Raw genomic sequence first — 23,871 nt, 5'->3', positions numbered from 1 at the left:
ACAAGTCCTAAAAATATGTATTTAATATTTTGAATGTTTTTAAGAAGAGTTTTTTTTTTTTTTATAAGTGTCTCTCTCCTCTAGAATGTATTCTTAAAGACACACATTTATTTTCAGATAAAATGTAGCTGACTTGGCGATTTATCTTATAAGATACATGCTATATATCATAATATATAAATAATATATTTTTTTTTTACATTTTTCTCGTACTCGTACTTATTATTATGCCTTATTAACTTTATAGATAAAAAAATATATAATAAATCGATCAAGTTTTGGGTTAAAACAACAATATTTTAAAACAAAGAAACGGACTTAGGTTTACTAATTACATTTAGTATTTTATTACATTTACTTGTTTATTATTAGAATGTTTACTATCGTTATATGTAATTTTCGCAAAATTATTTGTTCACTTTATAACCGCAGTTTCTATGTCGTAGTCGTATCCTATACCAAAAGGTTATCTGAAGAGAACGCTCTTTCGACGATAAGACTACTACTTCTTTCATTTTATGTTACTATTTTGTTTATTTGTTTTATTGTTTCTTTTAATGATGAACAACAAAAATGACATTATTTTTCGTTCAATAATATAAAAAACATTACATGATTCATATCAACTATTACAATTCACATCAAACTATTACATAAAATAATAAAATTAAAAACAAATATGCGTCACTTGTAAAATCCATCCAAAGGATTTAAACGTATTAATACAATTACTTCGTGGTGTATTTACGTAACTCATTGGTATTTTCGCTGCGCAAGACAGCAGGTCACCACCACTTGCGGTCAGTTATTGTAGCCCAAGATTACGCGTTCATGTAAACATTATGAATAATTGTGTTTGCTCGCAAACGAAAAAAAAACCGACTTCAATTACATCGAAGAGTAATACAACGTAGATCGACGAAAAAATAATCAAGTAACTACGCGTTATCAAAGATTACTCAAAAAGTAGTTATCAGATCTCGATAAAATTTATATGCAACCACATGATAATCATCAGCTTTTGATTAAATTAAAAATTATCAAAATCGGTACACCCAGTAAAAAGTTATTGCGGGTTTTCGAGAGTTTCCCTCGATTTCTCTAGGATCCCATCATCAGATCCTGGTTTCCTTATCATGGTACTAAACTTGGGATATTTCATTTCCAACAAAAAAAGAATTATCAAAATCGGTACATCCAGTAGAAAGTTATGCGGTATAATACAACGTAGGTCGACGAAAAAAGCGTCAAGTAAATACGCATTATTAGATATAGCTCGAAAAGTAGTTGTTAGATCTCAAATAAATTTAAATGGGACCAATCGGCACACACCACCTTTCGATTAAAACAAAATTTGTCGAAATCGGTCTACCCGGTCAAAAGTTCTGATGTAACATACAAAAAAAAAAAGATACAGTCGAATTGAGAACCTCCTCCTTTTTTGGAAGTCGGTTAAAAACATACACTCATACACGTGATTTAAAGAACGTGATGTCGTTCGGTTTTCTCAGTTTTCCCCTTATTGATTCACATGAGAAATCTCAATCAATATTTAGTGGAGGTAAGAAATACAACATAATCGGCACTGTCCTTTTATTATATTTGTTTTGTCAAAATCAAATCAAATAATCACTAGACCGAGGATAAAAGTCAGTAATTTTTAAGTTTATCCATTACAAAAATACAAAATATGAAATCATACCATATCTATTATATGTTAACACGTCAAGCAAAAACTTTGTACCCCTTTTGACGAAAATTGCGCGGACTGACTAGTGTGAAATTTTGTACACTATAGTTTAAATTATGAATAAAAATTTAATTAATTAATAAAGAAACATTACACACACTATCATGTAGTTGACACACACATGCATATTATTTCTTTGTTGATTGTCAGTCTGTAGTCAAATTGAATTTTTTTTAAAAAGGTTCTTTATTTTCATTATTTTTTGTTTTTCTTTAATTTAAATTTTTAATTATGGTCGAATTTCGACCTCTGGGCGACCACTAAGTACTATTAAATGTTTAATTGTTAAGACAGCACACACACAATACGTATCGCGTACTTCGCGTTTCGACGACGCGTTAACGCAACGTCGTCAATTAACGTTAACGTCACAGCCCTATAAAATCAAAATCAAAAATAATAAATATATATAATTATATACACCAACAAAGTAAAATTTAAAAAGGGGCTAGGATTTTTTTTTCACGTGTAACTTGATCTATTGCACCTAGAGAACCCTCCCTTTGAAATAAACGTAATTGGGAGTCGAACACTATGTATAGTATAATAAAAAATGTAGATACTTATGTAAATACTAAAACACAAAGCAGAGTCACTGTCAACTTCCAATGGGTCAATTACGATTTCCCTTCAAAACGCATAAGATCATAGTAAACACTACAAAGTATTTTTTTTTTTAATATCACTTGTTAATTTTGTTATTGAAATAAAAGCTTTGTTATTTTTAATATGCAAATTTTAAACTTTTAGCATTCAAACAGTACAACAACAAATCAATATAAATTAAATATTCAATCGAATAAAATTAAAATAAAAATGTCAACAAATTCATTAATAAATCGAATCAATTATTAATAATTTTATATTAAGTAAAAAAAATAAAGTAGTTTCATTAAATGTATTTTAAAATCTTCTTCTAATATATAAAATTCTCGTGTCATGGTGTTAAACATTGAACTCCTCCGAAACGGCTCGACCGATTGTAATAAATTTTTGTGGGCATATCGGGTAGGTCTGAGAATCGGCCAACATCTATTTTTCATACCCCTAAGATATAAGAGGGGGGGGGGATTAAACGAGTTAATAACATATATGGCAAAGCAACGTTTGCGGGGTCAGCTAGTTATATTTATATTATTAAAAACCACTTTACTGAGTCAATTCTTAAATATTATTATTTTATATGTATTTAAATTAAACTTTTCTAGGTATGTCAGCAAGTTATTGTAAATGCTCGTGTATGCATATAAGTATAAGAATACTATACATCGTATAAGCTAACTTCAGCCTTTAATATCCCACTCCTGGGCATAGGCCTCTTTCCCCATGTAGGAGAAGGATCAGAGCTTAATCCACCACGCTGCTCCAATGCGGGTTGACGGATATATTCCCTAACATATATACTAATGGACTGAACAAACACCCAGACCACGGCAAACATTTGTATGGCTAATGCAAATGTTTGTCATGTGCTGAGATCGAACCCGCAACACCGCGAATACCGCCAGCGCAACAGCCACAAACCAGTGCTGTGGCTGTTACGCCGGCGCGTATCATTCCGCAAGAATGTTTATAACTATGTTATTGAAGTAGGGTACAGTGACAAACAAAATTTTAAAGCAACCCGACTAAATAAGATAGCCAGAGCTCCTGCAGAGGTTCGAGGCTAGGGTCGGTAACGCACGCTTTGCGCTTACCATCAGGCAGACCGTGTCCTTGTTTGACACATTAGTGGTATAAAAAATATTATTTTGCTACGTTTAAAAGTACAAATCTAGATGGGTATGAAATACATTGGCTTACAATATTTTGGATGTTGAATTTCCGTGTGTAAAAAACTAAGAACGGTATAAATACGTCAGAGGTCAGTGTACACTTATGTCAATGACATATCCGCTTCAAAGGCAAAATTATTGTATTTTTAAGGCCCAATGTCCATCAGTTCTACAAATATGTGTATTAACTACATATATACGACAAAATTTGTTAAGATATCTAACTTGACGTAAGTAACTAAAGTGGTATCTTTTAAAGTGCATAAGATTACTTTAACAGATGACGTCATTTAAAGGTTAATCGGAATTGAGTTGAATTTAATTAAAAAGTTACAAAAACAAACTGACTAATATGCATTGTGCCATAAAACATAAAAAATATTTGTATTTAGAAAATATACGAATGTCTTGAATCTTACAGTGAGTCTCTTTCGTACTTCATACCATTATGATTTTTTCATAAAGATTCTTTTTTTTACTTTTAATCGACTTCCAAAAAGCAGGAGGTTCTCAATTCGATTGTATTTTTTTTTATCAATGTTATTTCAGAACTTTTGACTGGGTGGACCGATTTCGATGATATTTTTTAATCGGAAGGAGTTTCATGTCATGTAGTCCCATTAAATTCATTTGAGATCTGACAAGTGATGCGTAATTACTTGACTGTATTTTCGTCGAGCTACGTTGTTATTATACCGCATAACTTTTCACTGGGTGTACCGATTTTGATGATTTTTAACTTAATCAAAAGCTGATGTTTATCATGTGGTCACAATTAAATTTCATCGAGATCTGATTACAAGTTTTGGAGTAATCTTTGATAATGCGTATTTACTTGACTATTCTTTCGTCTACCTACGTTGTATTACTTGTTAATATAATTGAAGTCGGTTTTTCTTCGTTTGCCTGCAAACACAATTATATCGTGTACCTTCGTTGTATTACTTTTCGATGAAATTGAAATCAGTTTTTTTTTTTTCGTTTATGAGCAAAGACAAAGAATTATCTATTTTGTCGCTATCGTTCAGAAACTATTCGCGTTCATACATTTCTTTTATTTTTATTTGTATATTTAAAGAGAGTCAAATATTATACTATCATGACAGGTTCAATGTACAGGTATTTACATAAGCGAAGGAAGAAAAATCCAAGTATAGCAATAAATTGCGCCAGCAGAAACGCTGGTGAAACGTCCTGCGTTTATATCAAGATATCGAAACATACATAATATTATTAGGGCACTTTATTATTAGGCTTCTTTTTAACTTACGTCTATGAATATTCTTACAATTTCCCTATACGAAACTTAACTCAAACTTATGTATGTAGGTATAAACTATAAACTTAGTAATTAAAAAGTAACAGTTATCAAGAGATTTCCACTATTGTGTATAGTATACAAAATCAGAATTCATTTTTTACTGTATCAAAGTATATATAAACTTTATCGATAAAATCATTAAATGTTATTATAAATATTAAATATAGCTATTTCGACGTTATTACATAATAACTTTATAGGAAATCAAGAATTAAAAAAATAGAGTAACATTCTTGTTTTACCCGTTTTAATGCTTACGTCAACTTGTGTTCGTACGTCAATTGCGTTAATTTTCATACAAATTGTATATTGTATACAATAACATAAACAAAATATATTAACTAAGGAGTTCCGTGCTAAAATTATCTTTATAAGATATTTTGTATTAATTTATTGTCGATTGCTTCTTCGAAAGACACGCGTTGTATTTGCACGATTTTATTTTGAAATTAGTTAGTCTATTTTTAATATTCTAATAGTTTACCTTGTGCTATCAGCAAAATTGTACACAAAAGCATGTAATTACATCAGTATCAGTTTTACAAACATATCAGTAAACATAGATATTATTTATTACATTAAATCTGCACTGCGCTTATGTACGTGCGTACATGTATGTATGTGCGTGTGTTTTTCTGATGTACGAGTATCAGCGAGAGTTGAGATTGAACCTACCTTGTTAACTCCAGTTCTTTTTTTTATCAATCCCATCATCTTACTATAGACACCCCGAAAAGACTAGCAGGTAAGGTAAGCTTATGAATACAACTTATTAATAAAGAAAAATAAACATTAAGGAACTATAATTGTTACGAAAACTTATTTAATTTAGACTTGTGAATCATTATTTTAAATTTATCATAAAAAAAAAATCTCATAAATTTCCAGCAATCTTCATTAATATTTCAAATATCTATTGGTCACACGGTGCAATTGTCACAGCTTTGGTTTATGGCTGTTGCGCTGGCGGTTCGCTGGCTCGTTTGTATTGTGTTTCCGCACCCCCGACACAGGAGTAAACCCTAGTCGTGGAGTTGAGTGTGCAGTTTTTATTTATTTACATTTTTGTCTAGATTATTGTTCTACTAAGCGAATAAACAAACTTTTATTTAATGTAAGTAGTATTATCAAAAATATTAAATAAAAATTAAATATTAATTAAATATAGTTATTACTATTGTAATAAAGACGAATTAGTAAACATGAAGTAGGTATACATATGTACATTGTATACCTACCCGTTATTTGCACTTTAGGTCACAAAACATTCATGATTTTATTTATATTCTTAGATATATGTTGTAAGTAGTATAAGTTATTCTACAATATTTTGTGTATAGCAATATATAATACAATTCCACGAGTATGAAGATCATATACAGCTTCCTTTCGAAATTAATTATCCAAGCAACGTGTCGTAATTCCTTGCTATCAGTTTTTTTCCTTTTTTTTTTGTATGTAGTAGAGTAATTTAGAGTAGTTGAACTACTCTACTGAAGTTCATAATAACTTAGTAATCTACAGCTGATTTTATACTACGATTATGTAAAACAATTTTTTTTCCAAATTCATGAGTAGTTTATTACAACGATAGTACATCTAAACTACTATTCATAAATCTAAAGAAAAATATTTCTTGACTCAGTTAATAACCAAACATCAGTTATCAAAAACTCAAATTTTAAATGAAAATAAAATAAAACTTATTTACATTTCTATTAAATAAAAAGCGTTAAACGAAGATAAAGCCTTTATCAAACGGATCTCAGTAATTAGAAGTTGGATAATCTTCCCGAAATGTTTATTTTGTTTTTTGCTCATTAAATAATCGTTACTAGGTGTAATTAGCCCATATAAATAATGTTAAGAATGTGAACTATGTGTATAATGAAGATCGAAGTCCAATATTAAAAATTCTTACTAGTTCACATTAGCATAACAAAGCATCGGGTCAAAAGGTCTGGATTAGCGTAGAATAGCGAAAGGGGGCATGTTTTCCTTAATAATTATATTTATTAATCGACTTACTTAATTTATAAACAAAGAAATTATTTATTTAATTCAATATACCATTAAGAAGTAGAGTAACTTTTAATATTAAGTTGAATTATAAGCTGACCCGAAAGATGTTGTCCTGTCCTTTGAACTATCCAACGCGTGAAGTTTAAATAGTAAAAGAAATCTGGATAGAGATACCCTAATCACTTTGCGGTATTAATTATATAAGGACTAATTCTGATACCTACCAAATATACTCAAATAAAAATCTGTCGACACTTTTTAGAGTAGTTAGTCAGTCAGTCAGTCAGCCTAATATTATTTTAATATAATTAATTTATTTTAATAAATTTATTTATAATTTTAGAAAGTAAGATAATGTTCTGGTCATGGTCATCGGCAATGCCACCGAAATATCGGTATATCTCAAATAAATAATCGTTTAAGTAAAAATATTTTATTGAACAGTTTTAGTTAGTTATACCTACAAAACTACCTCTACTAAACTAGGAAATTATGTAAGATTATTACATACTATTGTTTTGTATATTGATTTAATGGTTAAAATTGTTGTTTCTCTTAAATGGGTTTAATCAAAATCAATAAATAAATACATATTTAAAACTAAACTATTTTTCTTCAATTTGCCTATGTCACACAACCTGAAATATCAAAATGCAAACGAGAATACATTAAAAGACGAAAATAAATCTAGGTTAAAAATAAATTAATATAATTGGAACAAAAAATAAATCCAGATAACATTATTAATCGAAAAATTAAGTCCATCTCGAACTATTTGCGACTATTTTTTTTTTAATTTTATTATACGACAAAATTATTAATAACTTCACATTCGTTGTGATTTCTTCCGCGTTTATATTTCAAGCTACTGCTCCGCTACAAAAAATCGTAATTTATTAATACTAATGTTACAAATAAGCTTGTGTTTATAAGTTTGTAGAGGATAACTAAGTAAGCCACAATACGGCATTATGCTTCAAAATTTTATAAAAACTCAGAAAGTAATTTACTATACGACTATTAACGACCATTTGATCATGACCATACACGGTACATATACAAAAATAACATTTTTTATAACTTTTATCTGGCTGTCTATTTGTCCCGGCGGGCGGCTGGACCGATTTTGATTCGGACTTTCACTGGCCTGGACTTTCAAATAGCTGATGTAATAAAGAGTAACTTAGGCTACTTTTATTTTAGTTTGTTTTTTTTTATATTTGCGAACTGAACAATAATTATTTTGGTAAATTCCACACGGACGAAGTCACGGGCACAGCTAGCATACTTATATAGATAATAGAATTATGGGATAATATAATTCATTTACTCGTAAAGTAATTATTTCAAAATTTTTAATGGTTTCAAAGTTTATCGGTTTGTGACATTTAAGAAAATATAGTTTTTTAACGCAATAAATCCTCAATTCATCTTTATATATGACGCAACATGAGGTTACATTGCATAAATGTTGTTTAGTTTATTTTTCTTAAAAAAATACCTAAATGTACGATATATTATTTGAATAATATTAATCCTATAGTAGTTGTGTTACGGGTACCTATTACACATTAAACAGTGTTGTATTTTTATTCTTCGTTTTATATATTTGTTTTTTCTATATATATTAAAATGGTGACATTTGTATTATACAACTGTCACCATGTAACTACACCACCTACACGGTCTCTATATTAAGCTTTCCTTTTTATGTTTGGGTACTTTGAAAGAAATTGCTAATTAGCCATAAGTTCACTCATCGTACTTCATAATAAGTATATTTGTAAACATTTTTTGAAGTATATTTGTGTTGTATAACCATCTTGTAGCTTTGTTTGTAATGTATTTGTAGTGTGAAATAAAATAAAATAATAAATAGTGGAAATCTTCAAAATATATTTATATATCGTAATATAAAAGATTACGTGATGCTCGGTAATATAGAAGTGTGGTACACAACGTGACTTACGAAGCTGATGCTTGTTATCTGTTGCGATAGCAAAATATAGAAATTTAATAGGAAAATAATAACGTACCGTTTCGAAGAAATACAAGAGAAGTACCTATTTCTGCACTTAGCATTTAAAGTAGTATTATGATAAACTTCTAACAACAACACAATACGAATAATGGTGATACAAGGTGAAAATTCGGATATTACCGATTTATTCTTCGCATAAACTACAGTAGGTAGTATTTTATCGGATTAATCTTCACAGATCGTTTAAATAGCGAATATAAAATAACACCTGCCTATTTGTTATTCCATAAATATGCATTTGAAAATTTATGTATAAATAATTAATTTAAACATGTTGAATATTTTTTACTACACGGTAGTTTGGTTTATTTGTATTGGCCATCCAGATGTTTGCTGCCATCTGAGTATTTGTGTAGTCCTTGTGGGTTTGTGGGTCCCACCGTGCCTCGGAGAGTACGTTAAGCCGTCGGTCCCGGTTGTTATCATATACACCAGATAGCGTTCGTTTCTCATAGACGGGAATATATCCGCCAACCCGCATTGAAACAGCGTGGTGAATTAAGCTCAGATCCTTCTCCTACATGGGGAAAGAGGCCTATGCCCAGAATTGGGATATTACAGGCTGAAGCGTACACAGTAGTTTGGAATAGAACTTATATAATCAGAGATGCTCATATACCGCAAGACATTCTTGCAATATAACTTACTGACTTGTGAATAACTTACAGTTATAGTTTTATGATTAACATTTTCGCATAGCTTATGAAGAATATAGAGCTAAATAGTCATTAATAAGATAAGAACTGCTAATTGTAATTGTAATTAAAATATTAATAAAATTTCAGTTTCGCTGTGAGTGTACACCAAGAAAAGTATTACAGTAACAATCTTGACAATACCATGAAGTGTTAGTATAAAAACTATGCACCACGCGATTTTTTATTAACTATCACTGGCAGCGTTCTGAAAATAAGTATACATATATACTATAGTAAGTTTCATGTGATAGTAAGTTCACCGAATCATTCATTTGTGCAGAAACGTTTATTAACGTTTCGAACTAATTAAACTTTTATTGATTGTTTTTTTTTACGTACATTTCACTGCATCTTAATACACAAGCAAATCTTTGTGTCTATCCTCAAGTAACCGCAAATTGTATGATATTTCTTTTAGAAACGGTCATCATCTAGAAAACGGTAATCTAATATATTCAGTCAAAAATGTTGATAAAAATAAGCACTTAGTGACCAGCAAGGCATTTTTAAATTTAACCAACTGTAAAAAAAATCAAAGGCTCGGTAATCGTTAGAAGCAAATAAACTATTCCGACATATCTCCATCACAAGCCCTACCCAGAAACTAAGAATTGGTGTAAAAATTTAGTTCTGGTCATTTTCACATCTTAATATGAAATATTGCGTATTTTGGTTCTGGTTATTTAAAAAGCATTTCTTACAATATGTTATCAAGCTTAGGTTCCGCCTGAATAAGAACAAATGTTTTGACCGTGAACGTTTTCATTCAAGCACAAATATTAGTGTTAACATAACATAACATAACAATACACTTTATTGTACACCAAAACAGAAATAATACATATTATGGACTTAAACATAGTATCATCAGGCACAAAGGGCGGCCTTATCGCTAAAAAGCGATCTCTTCCAGGCAACCTAGGGGCAGAGGAGATGGTATTGTGTCAGTGTAGGTGTACAAATTGAGTCATAAACGTTTGAATATATTTACTTATTTACATACATACATACATAAACATATACATAAATACATACATACGTACATACATACATACATACACATATACATACAGGTGTACAAATTGAGACATAAACGTTTGAATATATTTACTTATTTACATACATACATACATAAACATATACATAAATACATACATACGTACATACATACATACATACACATATACATACAGGTGTACAAATTGAGACATAAACGTTTGAATATATTTACTTATTTACATACATACATACATATACATAAATACATACATACGTACATACATACATACATACACATATACATACAGATATACATAAACATATACATACACAAACACATACATACAAACATACATACATAAATACATACATACATATATATATATATATATATATATATATATATATATATATAATTTTATTCAAGTTGAATATCAAGATAATGCTTCCTGACAGCCTTTTTAAAAATAGAAAGCGATTGTACACGTCTAATATGCAAGGGTAAAGAATTCCAAAGTCGAGAAGCTTGAACAGTGAAAGATTTAGTATAAAAGGAAGAGGAGTGAGGAGGAATTTCAAGAAGTAAGGTATTCTCAGAACGAAGACTGCGTTCATGGATATCACTAAGAAATTTAAATCGTTGCTTTAGATAAGCAGGTGCAACAGGGTTAAATAGAATAAAGTAAGTTAAGAATATTAGTGTTATTTAGATTCATCTGATGTTTTGAATATTATGAAGTAAGATTTATACATCGCGACGATCGATGAATAAAAAATTACATTTTTGTTTGGAAAATTTATGTAAAAATTGAGTTAGTTTGATTGTTGATTGATTAGTCCTACCTTACCTTTATTGCTTTATGCAGCTTTTAGTGTTATTTGTTGCAACTCCAGAAAGGTTAAAATATACCTTAACAAATTCTTTAAAAAAATGTACATTACCGTAAAATGAATATATTATCTACCTTTAATAATAAAAAACGAGTGTGCTTTAAACCACACGACTGAAGTAAAACTTGTTTAGTTGACCCTACAGTAATATACGAAACGTATCTCGCTCTCTCTATTTCTATCTTCACTAACTTATACCCAAAAAAATTAAGAACTTGTAGTCTTATCCGGTTAAATTATCAATTTTATCTTGTGGTTGATCATCTTGGTTGTGATTCTTACTTTCGTATAGTCACGGCCATAGCATTAGATATCCTAAATGAGTTAATTATTAAAACATACTAGCATGTTCGACAACCACTAAAAATTCGTACGATCATATGTAGGTTTGTACCTACAAAAAGGTAAAACGTTTAAATAATAAAGATAACAATTTATATTGTCATCGTTCAAATCATTTAATCCCGCTGTTTGTTTAAGTACCGTGACACATGTACCTTCACTTCAAATATGAAATTGTAATGATCATGACACATTACGATTATGTTTTTAACTTCAACTTCTTTTGGAGTCTTGACTTTGTTATATTTTATACACCAGGTATAAATGAAGTCTTCTCAAAATTCCTACATTAATATAAATTATATTAATTATGAGCCCTATGTCCAGCAGTGGACTGCAATAGGCTGAACTGACTGACTTACTAAAAATATTAATTATGTGTTATATAAATTATTAAAAATATTTTTATTATATGATATAACTAATAATTTATTCTTTTAGAGACGCCCCGCCCGCCACTCGAAACGGTCGCGAACACGTGTTTTCTGAGTCGCTCCGTAAATTTTTAAGTTTAAAAATTCGGAAAAAGTGGGTTTTTTTCAACCGTACAGGGACGTGCAATACACCAAAAGTTGCGCCTTTGTGCGCCCTATCTTGTGGTGCAACTTGTTTTCTTGTAACACTTTTTGAAATATTTTTAAAAGTGAAAAAACTGTGAAAAACTTCAAAAACGTGCGAAAAACGCAAATAAATAAGTTTGCAGAAGATACGAAAGTGAGTTATTCGTAACAAATATAGACGTGTGATATATGAAAAGTTGCGCAAAGACGTGTTCTAAGTGTCTGTGAAAACGGTGTGCTGAAAACCGGAAAATAAAAACTTCTAGAAGTGAAAAACCGCAATTTACTTGCAGTGAAAAAGTTGTCGGGTGAACGCTGCGGTTTTAAGATCGACAACATATACTTTTTAATATATCCCTGGAAAGGTCTCATTGAGACCTAACTTTTGACGTAACTTGTGGATTTTTTCCGGCGCTTGCGCGCGGAGAAATCTGCAAAAAAACAAGTTTCACGTGGACACGTGCCCCCAGTTCCCGGGGTGCAAGGTGGTCCTGCGGCACTTCGTTCGACGCGGCACAGCGAGGCGGACACCCAGGCTTTTACAGCGTCTCAAAAAGTTAAGTACTTGTGGAGATATTGAATTTTAAAAATTACGTCACTTTTCAATCAAAAATTTTTCAAAAAGGAAAGCGACGACCCCCCCCAAAATTTATTAAATTCGATTCGTTTTAATTAGTTTTATATACATATTAAATTTCAAAATTTTCGGTGGCCTATTTTTCGAGATATAAAATTTTCAAATTAAGGGTGAGCACGAGGGGGTGCTCCCCGCAGTCCAGTATCTCCAAAAGTCATTTTAATAATTAGATTTAAGTGTAAATAGTACCCCAGATTTTTTGTAAAATTTTTCTACCATTTTTTATACTTTAAATTGTAATTTTATTCTAAAAAAGTAAGTTTTTCCACCCCCAAAAATCGGGGGTTAGTTTTAAAACTTGTATTATATTATAGTTAAATAGAAAATAAAAAGCCCGATCCAACGAACCCAAACACGGGGTATTTAGGTTAACTGGGGCCGAATTGGGCAATATTAGACTTCGTGGCGGCCATATTGGTCGCCATTTGTAAAAACTTTGAGCAGCAATAACTCGGTTATTTTTAATCGTATCGAGTCGGGATTTTCGAGGTTAATATTGCTGCTCACAGACCTGTGCCTGGAAGCACAAAGCGGCTCTACGTGGAGTCAACCTCCCGATCCTGTTTTTTGGACCGGGAGTGGACGGAGCAGCTCGGGGCCACTACGGAGAGCCGTCGCACGGGTTTCTGCGATCAGCGGTTCCCGAAATATCGAATTTCTTTATTTTAAAGAAGGAACTTGGGTCTTTTCGGGCTAATTAAGCCTGAAGTTAGAAGATAGGATATCTCGGGAACCGCTGGTCGTAGAGCGACGCGGTTTTCACCGTTGACGGGCTCTCAGGAAGAGCTATAACGCTGACTGTGGGTGGTGACTCTACGTAGAGTCCTTGACGAAAAGGTAGAGTTTTCTCTACATTTTCATAATTTAAGTTTAGTATTAAGTTATATAGGAACCGGGGCATATTTGCCTGCCTCCTTGATCGGGGAGCGACTTTTTACGAGCCGTTCCCGTAAACATTTTTAACTTTAAACAAAAATATTTGTTTTGCCCTATATTGACCATTTGTATATATATAGAATATTGATTTTATAATAATTTATTTTTATTCTTTTATTTTACGTATTGTGACGCGCCTCCGATATGTTCGGTCTGCGAAACCGGTGAAGGTAACTAGGAGGTCGACGGACGGGGCAGCCCCGAGGCTTCCGCTACGGACTGGCCCTATCAAAGGGCCTACTCCTATATACACCAAGGACAAAGCTGAGGCGATGGGGACTCCGGAGTCGCCGCAAATGGGTGTACTGTGCGGTCCCCGCCGATTGTCTCAGCGAACCGTGGAAGAAACTAAAAAGTCAGCGAGGATCAAGGCAGCCGATGAGTTGGTCCGCAAGTGTGAGATGGCGACAACAGGCTCCAAAAACCTGAAGCGGGAATACAAGGAGATGATTTGTGAAGCCGTAGATGGACTTTATAAGATGCTTGAGGCGAGTGAGGCCGAGCTTGAAATTATAAACGCGATGAAGGTGAGGGTACTCAACCCCAGCAGGGAGAACTCGCAGCACTCGCTGCGCGGGCCTTCGCCGACGGCATCGGCTGCCGAAACCATGCCAAAAGTGGCACTCGACTCCACGCTGAGCCTGAAACTGGACGAGCATACCCGCCTCCTGATTGAGAACGGAAAACGTCTCCAAGACATACAGGACAGACTGACCAAACAGGAGGAAGCGGTGGTCGAACAGAGAACCTACGCGAGTGTTGCGGCGGCCGGATCTCCGCCGAGGAGACCGGTTGCCTCACACTCGCTGGTGATCTCGTCAGCAAACGAGCTATTGACGGGTGAGGAAGTCCTTACCCAGCTAAGGGAGACAATGGAGGCCAAAGAGGGGTGGGTTAAGGTCGAGAAAGTGCGGAAGGCCAAGGATAGAAAAATAGTGATGGCCTTCAGCACGAAAGAAGAAAGGAATAAAGCGCGAATGAGAGTGGAAGAGAAAGGTAAGGGTCTCCTGGTCGAGGAGGTAAGTAACAGGGACCCGCTTCTGGTTCTGAGGGGCGTCTCGTCAGTTAACACTGACGAGGACGTATTGAAGGCCCTGAGGAACCAGAATCCGGAACTGTTTTGCGGCCTCGACCAGGAGACCGGTAGGGCTAGGGTCCGCTACAGGCGACGGGCTTGGAATCCGCACGCGGCCCACGTGGTTCTGGAGACCTCGCCCGCCCTCTGGGATAGGATTACCCATAAAGGGTATGTCCATATCGATCTCCAGAGGGTGAGAGCTGAGGACCAGTCCCCGTTGGTGCAGTGCTCCCGATGCCTGGGCTACGGGCACAGCAGGAAGTTTTGTGTGGAGTCGGTCGACGTGTGCAGCCACTGCGGCGGCCCGCACCTGAAGACGGAGTGCTCGGACTGGGCGCAGGCCGTCCCGCCCTCCTGCAGAAACTGCCGAAGAGCAAAGCTGGATAAGCTAGATCACAACGCCTTCAGCAGTGACTGCCCAGTCAGGAATAAATGGGACGAGCTAGCGCGGTCAACAGTCGCGTACTCCTGAGGGCACGATGGTCGGCGCAGTGGTGTGCAAACAAGCAGTCTCCATTCCCTGGCTACATACGCGCGAGACACTCTGCGGGGGTCCTGGCTTCGGAAGAAACCTGTATGTTTGTTGCGAGACAAGACTCCGGCAGACCAAGAGGGGAGTGCATGGCCACCGACTCCTGCGCAGGTTTTCGGCATTGGGTTACAGTGCATGATTGGTGGACAAAGGGTCTCAGACGGAGGATGATTTGTATCCTTGCAATATTAAATGAGGTCGCAAGTGGAACAATGGTCCCTGATTCAGAACGCAGGCAAATATGCTATTTTTATATGATTAGCATATAAGATAATAGCATAGCATAAGGATAGGATAAGTTTAGGGCAAGGATATAAATTAAGAATAGGCTGTAAAATAGGTAAAAATTCAAGAGTAGAGTTGAAGTAGTTAATAAGTGTAATGAAAGACATGTACTAATAACATAGCGCTAGACTAGAATATGTAAAATTACTATATAATAATATAAGACTAAGATCCTATAATACTAGATTAAGACCCTTTAGTTTATTAAGAATGAACAAAAATTTGTGTTGCAAAAATAGAATATAAGAAAATTGTAATAATGATAATAGATATCATTAAGACTATTTAATAGTAATAACTAGAAATTAAGAAATAATAAACATTGTAAAACAAAGAATGTTAAAACCCAAGAGTGCCAAATTATTTACCCATGTGAAATATAATAAATATGTAAAGTAAGGTAATCATAGCAGAAATTAGGACTTAAAGTAGAGGGAACCCACCCTGTGTGCGAAAGATGATGAATGCTAGAAAGATAAAGTATGCGGAATGAAAGTGCGAGAAGAATAAATGCGAGAACTGGTATGGAAGAGAATCTAGAAAATACAGGCTCCGACCCCTATATCGGAGGATTAGAGAAAAAAAAAAAAAAAAAAAAAAAAAAACCTGTAGGTTTTGATTCCTTGTGAGTGTCGTAAATTTGAAACATAAACGGCTGTATCTTTTGATTTCGTTGGCTTAGACTAGACTAGATTTTGTCACAGCTCTAAGAGACAGTAGACTTGAGTATTTGATATGACTTTCAATTTTATACCTCCACGCGTTCCTGAGAAAAAGGGTCTTTACAGACAGATGGACGACAAAGTGATCCTATAATGGTTCCGTTTCTTCCTCTTGAGGTACGGAACTCTAAAAATGAATTCAAAAAATTACAGTGGAAGTAAGCCGTCTCCACTATTAGGATATACTTATTTCACTTACGTAATACGTTCTTCTAAATATTAATTTTTCGGAATAAATTTTTATAGATCTGTTTTATTGAATAGATATATAATAACACGAATATTAAGCAACAACGGCTTTTATAAGCAACACGTGTTTAGTAATGTGCGTTTCCTTCGAAGTCACGGTCATATTCTCATCCATACCAATAATAATATCCATACAAATATTATAAACGTGAAACTAACTCTATCTGTTATGTTTTTACGCCTAAATTACTGAACAGATTTTGATGACATTTGGTATGTAGATTAATATACCTACTAATGAAATGCAGACGACATCACCGGTACGAACTCGTATGTGTGTATGTACATTTAAATGTTAAGATATATTTAGCTACGTATAATGACAAAAAACAAAACGGCTCATAAGCATAATTCTGATTAAGTTTCAAATAAAACACGTTCTAAGGGATCATCATTAATCATTATGAGGCTCGAAAGGGAGGAAGGGGTTCGAAAAAATCAGGAAATACCACAAGAAGTATGATTGTGTGTCTTGTAATGAGATATTAGGTGTATTTATTTTTTATTAAATGCGCGATTCCTTAAACAAACAAACAAACCACAAACAGTCTTAACCTTTACGTCTGTCTGGACATTTTTGTAACGATGCTTCATTTTCCCAAATGTTCAAAATTCATACCATACTTGAATTTAAAGTTTACATTTTTTATAAATAATTTATTTACATTCTATACTAGCTATGCTCGCGACTTCGTTCACGTGGAATTTAAAAAAAAATATTGTGCAGTTCGCTGAGTTACAAAATAAATAAATTGATAAATCAATGTAGCCTAAGTTACTCCTTATTACATCAGCTATCTGCCAGTGAAAGCCCCGTCAAAACCAGTTCAGCCGTTTCAGAGATAAAATTTCTAATTCTTAAAATCACATATTACCGGGGAATGGTAAGGGGTTGAAAAATTTGTAAACATTACGTGATTAAAAGACGATTTAGAATTGTTATATTATAATATTCTTCTACAGTCAGTGATGTAACGTGGATTTAACATTATAAACGATCGATACGGCTCATCCACCGAGATCTCGTCGAGTGCGTCGCGTGCACTGAGAACAATTATACATACTCAATGTCATTGCATCATAATTCGATTACGACGAGATTAACAATAAGTAAATATAACAAGCAACATTTTTACTACACAGACTTGATATAATGCAGATAATAGCATTCAGTTTTATACAATTTAAGCGATGCTTTTCAATTATTATAATAAAAAATATTACACTGGTGTATTATTTTACAGAATAAAAATATATAATAATCTTACCTATATATAAAAATGAATCGTGAAATCAAAAAATGTTCGTAAGCGTATAACTCAACAACGCCTGGACAAATTTTAACAATTCTTTTTTTTAATGTTCTTTGAAGTCCAAGGATGGTTTTTACGGCGAGAAAAATTCGAATAATTTCCGTAAAAACCCTAAAAACCGCCCTTTTCTTTTTCCCATACAGACGTTTTCTAACTAAAATGTAGAGTCAATTTGAACTTTATTGCTATTCAATAAAGTTCGTGTTAAATAATATATTAGGGAGCATTTTACGTAAGTTATTAATGGTTAAATTGATCTTATTCGTAGACCGCATTTTAATTTAATTTACATACAGTAAAAATGGTATTAACTAGCGATTTCACATTACCTATTATATTGTTGCGGGGGCGTTAACAATGGAAAATTCCCTTTTTTAAACTATCGACTCCAAATTTGGTACGAATCTTCTATACCTATGTGATGTAGAAATGATCGATGAGCGGCTTTTTGGGTAATTCATGCACAATAAGGATTACGGGGGTGGGCGTTAACAATGAAAATTTTAAATGTATGTAACTCCGAAACTACTGAACCAATTTTTATCAAATTACTTAAGCATTTGTAATTTGGTCCAACTTGAGAGATAGGGTAATTTTTTCTCAATTGGACCCAATAGGTGGCGCTGCTATTGGTGGTATGTAACTCCGAAACTACGAGTACTGAACTAATTTTTATCAAATTTTGTACGCATCTATATTTTGTCTAACTTGGGAGATAGGGTAGTTTTTATTTCAATCGGACCTGGTAGGTGGCGCTACTATCAGTATGTAACTCCGAAACTACTGAACCAATTTTCATTAAATTTTTTAAGCATCTGTAATTTTGTCAGACTTGGAAGATATGGTAGTTTTTATCTCAATTGGACTCGGTAGGTAGCGCTGCTATCAGTATGTAAGCTATCAAATTTAGTAGCTGTTTTTCGAGCAGGACAACGTCTGCCAGGTCCGCTAGTATTTAATAAAATACTTCAATTGTGTCATATTTCGTAATTTATTTATTAGATATAAAATTCTCGTGTCATAATGTTAGTTAAAATACTCCTCCGAAACGGGTGGACAGATTTTTATGAACTTTCGTGTGCGTCTGAGATCAGATTGGTCTGAGAATCGGCCAACATCTATTTTTCATACCCCTAAGTTATAATGAAGGCGATTAAAGGAGTTAATAACATATATGGCAAAACAACGTTTGTGAGGTCAGTTAATCTATATATCTATTTATATATATATAAAAGCGAAAGGTCATCACGAAATCTCCGAAACTATAACACCTACAAACTTGAAATTTGGTAGGTAGGCTTCTTATAGGACGTAGACATCCGCTAAGAACGGATTTTACGAAACTAGAACCCCAAGGGGATAAAAAGGGGGTTGGAAGTTTGTATAACAGTCCAATGTTTTTGAAGTAAGAGATTTGAAATTTAAAATGTATGCTCTATAGATGGTTAGAAGTTGTCCAAATAATGCATCGTAATCTATATATACATAAAAGAGAAAAGTCACTGACTCACTCATCACGAGAACTCAAAACCCGCTGGATGGTCCCATCCACGCAGGATGGACAAAGCTGAAATTTGGCAAGGAGGTAGATTATATAGTTAGTAGACTTCCGCTAAGAACGGATTTTGTGATATTCCACCGCTAAGGGGGTTTATATTATCTATTGTGGTTGATAGTTTGTATGAAACATATACAGCAGCTATAAGTTCGCCTGATAGGTTATTTATACTGCAGCCTGAAAATAAAACTAAAAATGTGGTGTATAGGGAGGTTTTATAAATATTACTATTAAATTATACTAAATTGTGCCTTTTAAAAAGTTACCCAGTGTGATAAGCATTTCAAGTGACTGAAATAAAAAAAAACAATTTGCGTTAAACATCTTAATAGTAATGCATATCTTCATAACCATGCGAACGTAATCGTGGGCAACAATTAGTGTATTATAAAACAAAGTCCTCAAAAGTGTATGTGATCGATTCCCTCAAAATCTACTGAACGGGTTTTCATACGGCTTCACCAAAGGAGAGAGGGTTCAAGAGAAAGGTTTACGGAATGGCTAAGCCGATTTTGATGATAGTTTCACTGGAAATTTGCCGGGGAAACTTTGTTTTTGCTTTGTTGTTACTCGCGGGTACAGCTAGTATATATATATAAATATTATTGAAATACATCTCTTAATCTTAAATTTCTTGAAATTTTCTTTGAAATACTCTTTCTTGTACACCACAAATATATTACAAACAAAGCATAAAAATAGTTACAGACAGTGAAGTACAATGGACAGACTTATGGCTAATTGGCCATTTCTTCCAGATAACCCAGACATAAAAAGGAAACTTATTATCAAAATTGGGTAGGTGCTGTAGATGTATAATAAACTAACATACATATGTCTACATTCTAATACTTATAGAAAATACATAAATAAAAAACAATTTAATGAAATTTATTTTCGAAAATTAATTAACAATTTTAATTTTAAATATTTGCGTGCACTTTTTTACTGGTACATGTTCTAAATTGTATTATTTAATTTTTTATAAATATATGTTTAATATGAGTTTGATAGCCTACGTGATGAGTTTACTGATTTCAAAGCCGGATCTTAGACTATACGCCCGGTCCAATTCTGTACATTGAAGATATTTTTCATAATCGATATTGATGCCAAAAAAGTAGTTTTTTGTTTTATGTGGTCTGTCTATTTGTATTTTAGCCGCACATGACGCTGAAACTAATGACTGAATTTAAATAAACTGGACAATATTTAAGTTCATATTATGAGCAGAAGATATAAGAGAGGATATGGAATACTTTAAATGGAGAGGAAAAGGGATGAAATTAAAAAAATATACTTACCAGTAATTTAATAATGCGCTTTTTTATGTAAGTGATATATCCACAGGCTTATAATGCCCGTGCTTTTGTCATTCCATTTTTTTTTATTTAAACATGCATCGGTACTTCACTTCAACTTTAGATAACTTAATAGCTAGCCTTACAATCTCTAAAAATTGACGTAAGTCCGCTGATGAAGACTATTCTACATATATTTTTTTTATAGTTATTATTTTTATTATATTTACACTTATTTGCTAACTACAATATATGTACACTTATTTTCTAGCTAAAATATATGTACACTTATTTGCTACTTACAATGTACACTTAACCTATGTTATTGTTAGTAGGTACTTTTTTTATGTTCTTAGAAAATCTTTTTATCCATTTTACTTTTTTTTTGTAATTTTTATTAATATATTATATGACTAATCCTATCTTATTAAGTGCATATATAAAGCCTTATCATTACATTATCCTATACTATCCTATACCTATACTATTACATTTATTTAAGGTGCGATAATAATGCGTTGTCCGTTGTTGGTTGCAATATTTCAAGATTTTTAGTTTGAAAGTTCTAGACACTATAGTCTATAACTCTCATGATAAAGCCAAAATGACATGAAACTTAAAATGTACATAAACATTTCAACGTATGGGTGATCTTAAGCTGAAATTTGTTATTTTATAGGTTTCATGAAATTGGAGTCAATTGCAAACGAAGTCACAGGTATAGCTTAATGTTAAAAATAACCAAAAGTAACTTTAACAACTTATTGTACCGGGGGTGTAACTCAGTGGTAGAGTGTCTGCTTCGCATGCTGAAAGTCCTGGGTTCAAATCCCAGCACCTCCAAACCGTTTTATTTTTGAAGAACTAGAGAACTATTTTATTTCCCATAAGGACGATACAATATTTTAAGCAGTTTTAAAAGGTTCTTAATTAAAATCTACATTACAACTTTATGCCGATATTTAATGTTTATCTTTAACTGTAGTTTTAAATAGTTAGTATATTGTACTTATTCTAGAATGTTTTATGTTATAGTTTTTTTTTTCCTTCAAGCAAAGCATAATTCTTAATAATGACTGCAAAAAGATACAGCTATTATATAGACATAAATGGAGTGAGCGACACTTGCAGCGCCATCTATGTACGACCAGGAGCAAACAAAAAGTATATTTGAAGTGCGCCATCTTGAAGACTTTAAGAAATACTACAATATTTTACAAATTATTTTTATGAGGAAAAAATATTTAAAAATTAAGACTAAAGATAAAACAGGTTCTAAAAAAGAATTTTTTTAAAGAAAACATGATGAACCGATGTCTTAACTTGAATTCAAAATTGTTTTTAATATAACTAGGTCGGCAAACAAGCGTACGGCTCACCCACAGAGTACGTTGTAATAGGGCTCACCTGATGGTAAGCCATTACCGTAGATTAAAGACGCCTGCAACACCAGAAACATCGCAAGCGCTTTGCCAACCCAATCCCCATTGCCCCCACGTAAAACATGTATGTATGTATTCAATATAACTTTGACAACATCTCTCTGAAGGTAGCGTAGCAGTTATCTATCATTTTTAAACACATCGGTCAAATAAATCTCATGCCACTTTCTCGCTGCAAGAATTTTTAAAGAGATCCTATCAACTCTTAATTGAACAAACGACAGCTCACGGCCATAGCAACAAAAAACTGTTACTGACAGAACAGAATCACAGATCAGAATCTACGTTGTGGTACTATTTAGTATTTAAGTACCTATGATCAAAAATCGGAAGAAACATTACATATTACATAGGAATTCCCTTTTTTCGTTTCGGTAAGAAATTTACGGCTCTGTGTAGCGCTGTTCTTCATTCTCTATTTATTTTTATTTCACGTACGTAAACTGTGTAACTATGGGTTATTAAAAAATAAGTTCTAAGCAAATTGAGTGAATTAAATTGATGAAATAGTGACAGAAATTAAATGTAATTATTGGTCATTAAATTACTGAAATCTTATTCTGTTTCGGTATCATTGTAATAGGTACGTATAAAGGTGATTAAGTTGCTACGTGACCTTTGTTGGGGGATTTGTTCTTTCAAATATCTTAGATCTTCAAAGTCTTTAGATAAAAATTGATAAGCTTTTATATATTTCTAGTACGTGAACCACTCCTACCAGTCCGATCATTAAGTGTAACAATGTGATAGTAATAAAATGAAATAAAACTATATTTCGGTTTAATATTTTAATGAAAATTCAACTAAACGTATAAATCTTATTTATACTTACATTTAACAAGTAAATGGGTTAATATGTACATATAGCTGGTGTCAGTGTAGCATACATTGCACACTCATTTAAAATTGCACTAACAAAAATATGATACACCGATACGTGGGTATCAAAACCGCTCGATCGATGTTTAAAAACGATTTATAAAGGTATAACAAACAATCGATTACTATAATTTATCGATAACGCCAATCTCGATACGGACATTATATATTTAAGTGATGTATTTGTATGTAAATACAAAAAACGATCATCGAGGTAGTAGCGCGCGATCCGGATTTATCGAGATTGATGTTCCTTAACATATTTTTATAAACTCGTATTATTTATAGCATTTTACCCTTTTACGTTATTGTTAACTTAAAATATAATATAAGCTATAATTATTTATTATCTGCGCTTTTGTATATTTAAATTCAACCTCAATATTTCTTTCGTCGTGACGTTTTTCATTGTTTTCAAATTTAAAAAAAAAGTATTTATGTAAATTGTATGAAATGTGCAAAATAATTTAAAAATAATTTTTAAACATTAATCGAGTCAATATAACGAGTAAACATTGTATAATTAATTACCAAGTATAA

The 23,871-nt window shown here is 32.8% G+C and overlaps 1 non-coding gene across 1 annotated transcript; it reads left to right on the top strand.

The window, feature by feature from the left end:
- Positions 1-21,781: 21,781 nt before the first annotated feature.
- On the top strand, positions 21,782-21,853 carry Trnaa-cgc. Its single transcript has one exon. It is a non-coding gene; the product is annotated as a tRNA-Ala (tRNA).
- The last annotated feature ends 2,018 nt before the right edge of the window (positions 21,854-23,871 follow it).

Source organism: Melitaea cinxia, chromosome 1 (genome assembly GCF_905220565.1).
Source record: "Melitaea cinxia chromosome 1, ilMelCinx1.1, whole genome shotgun sequence".
Classification (NCBI taxonomy): Eukaryota; Metazoa; Arthropoda; class Insecta; order Lepidoptera; family Nymphalidae; genus Melitaea; species Melitaea cinxia.
Note: the sequence above shows the minus strand (reverse complement) of the source record. Positions and strands in the feature narration are given on the sequence as shown.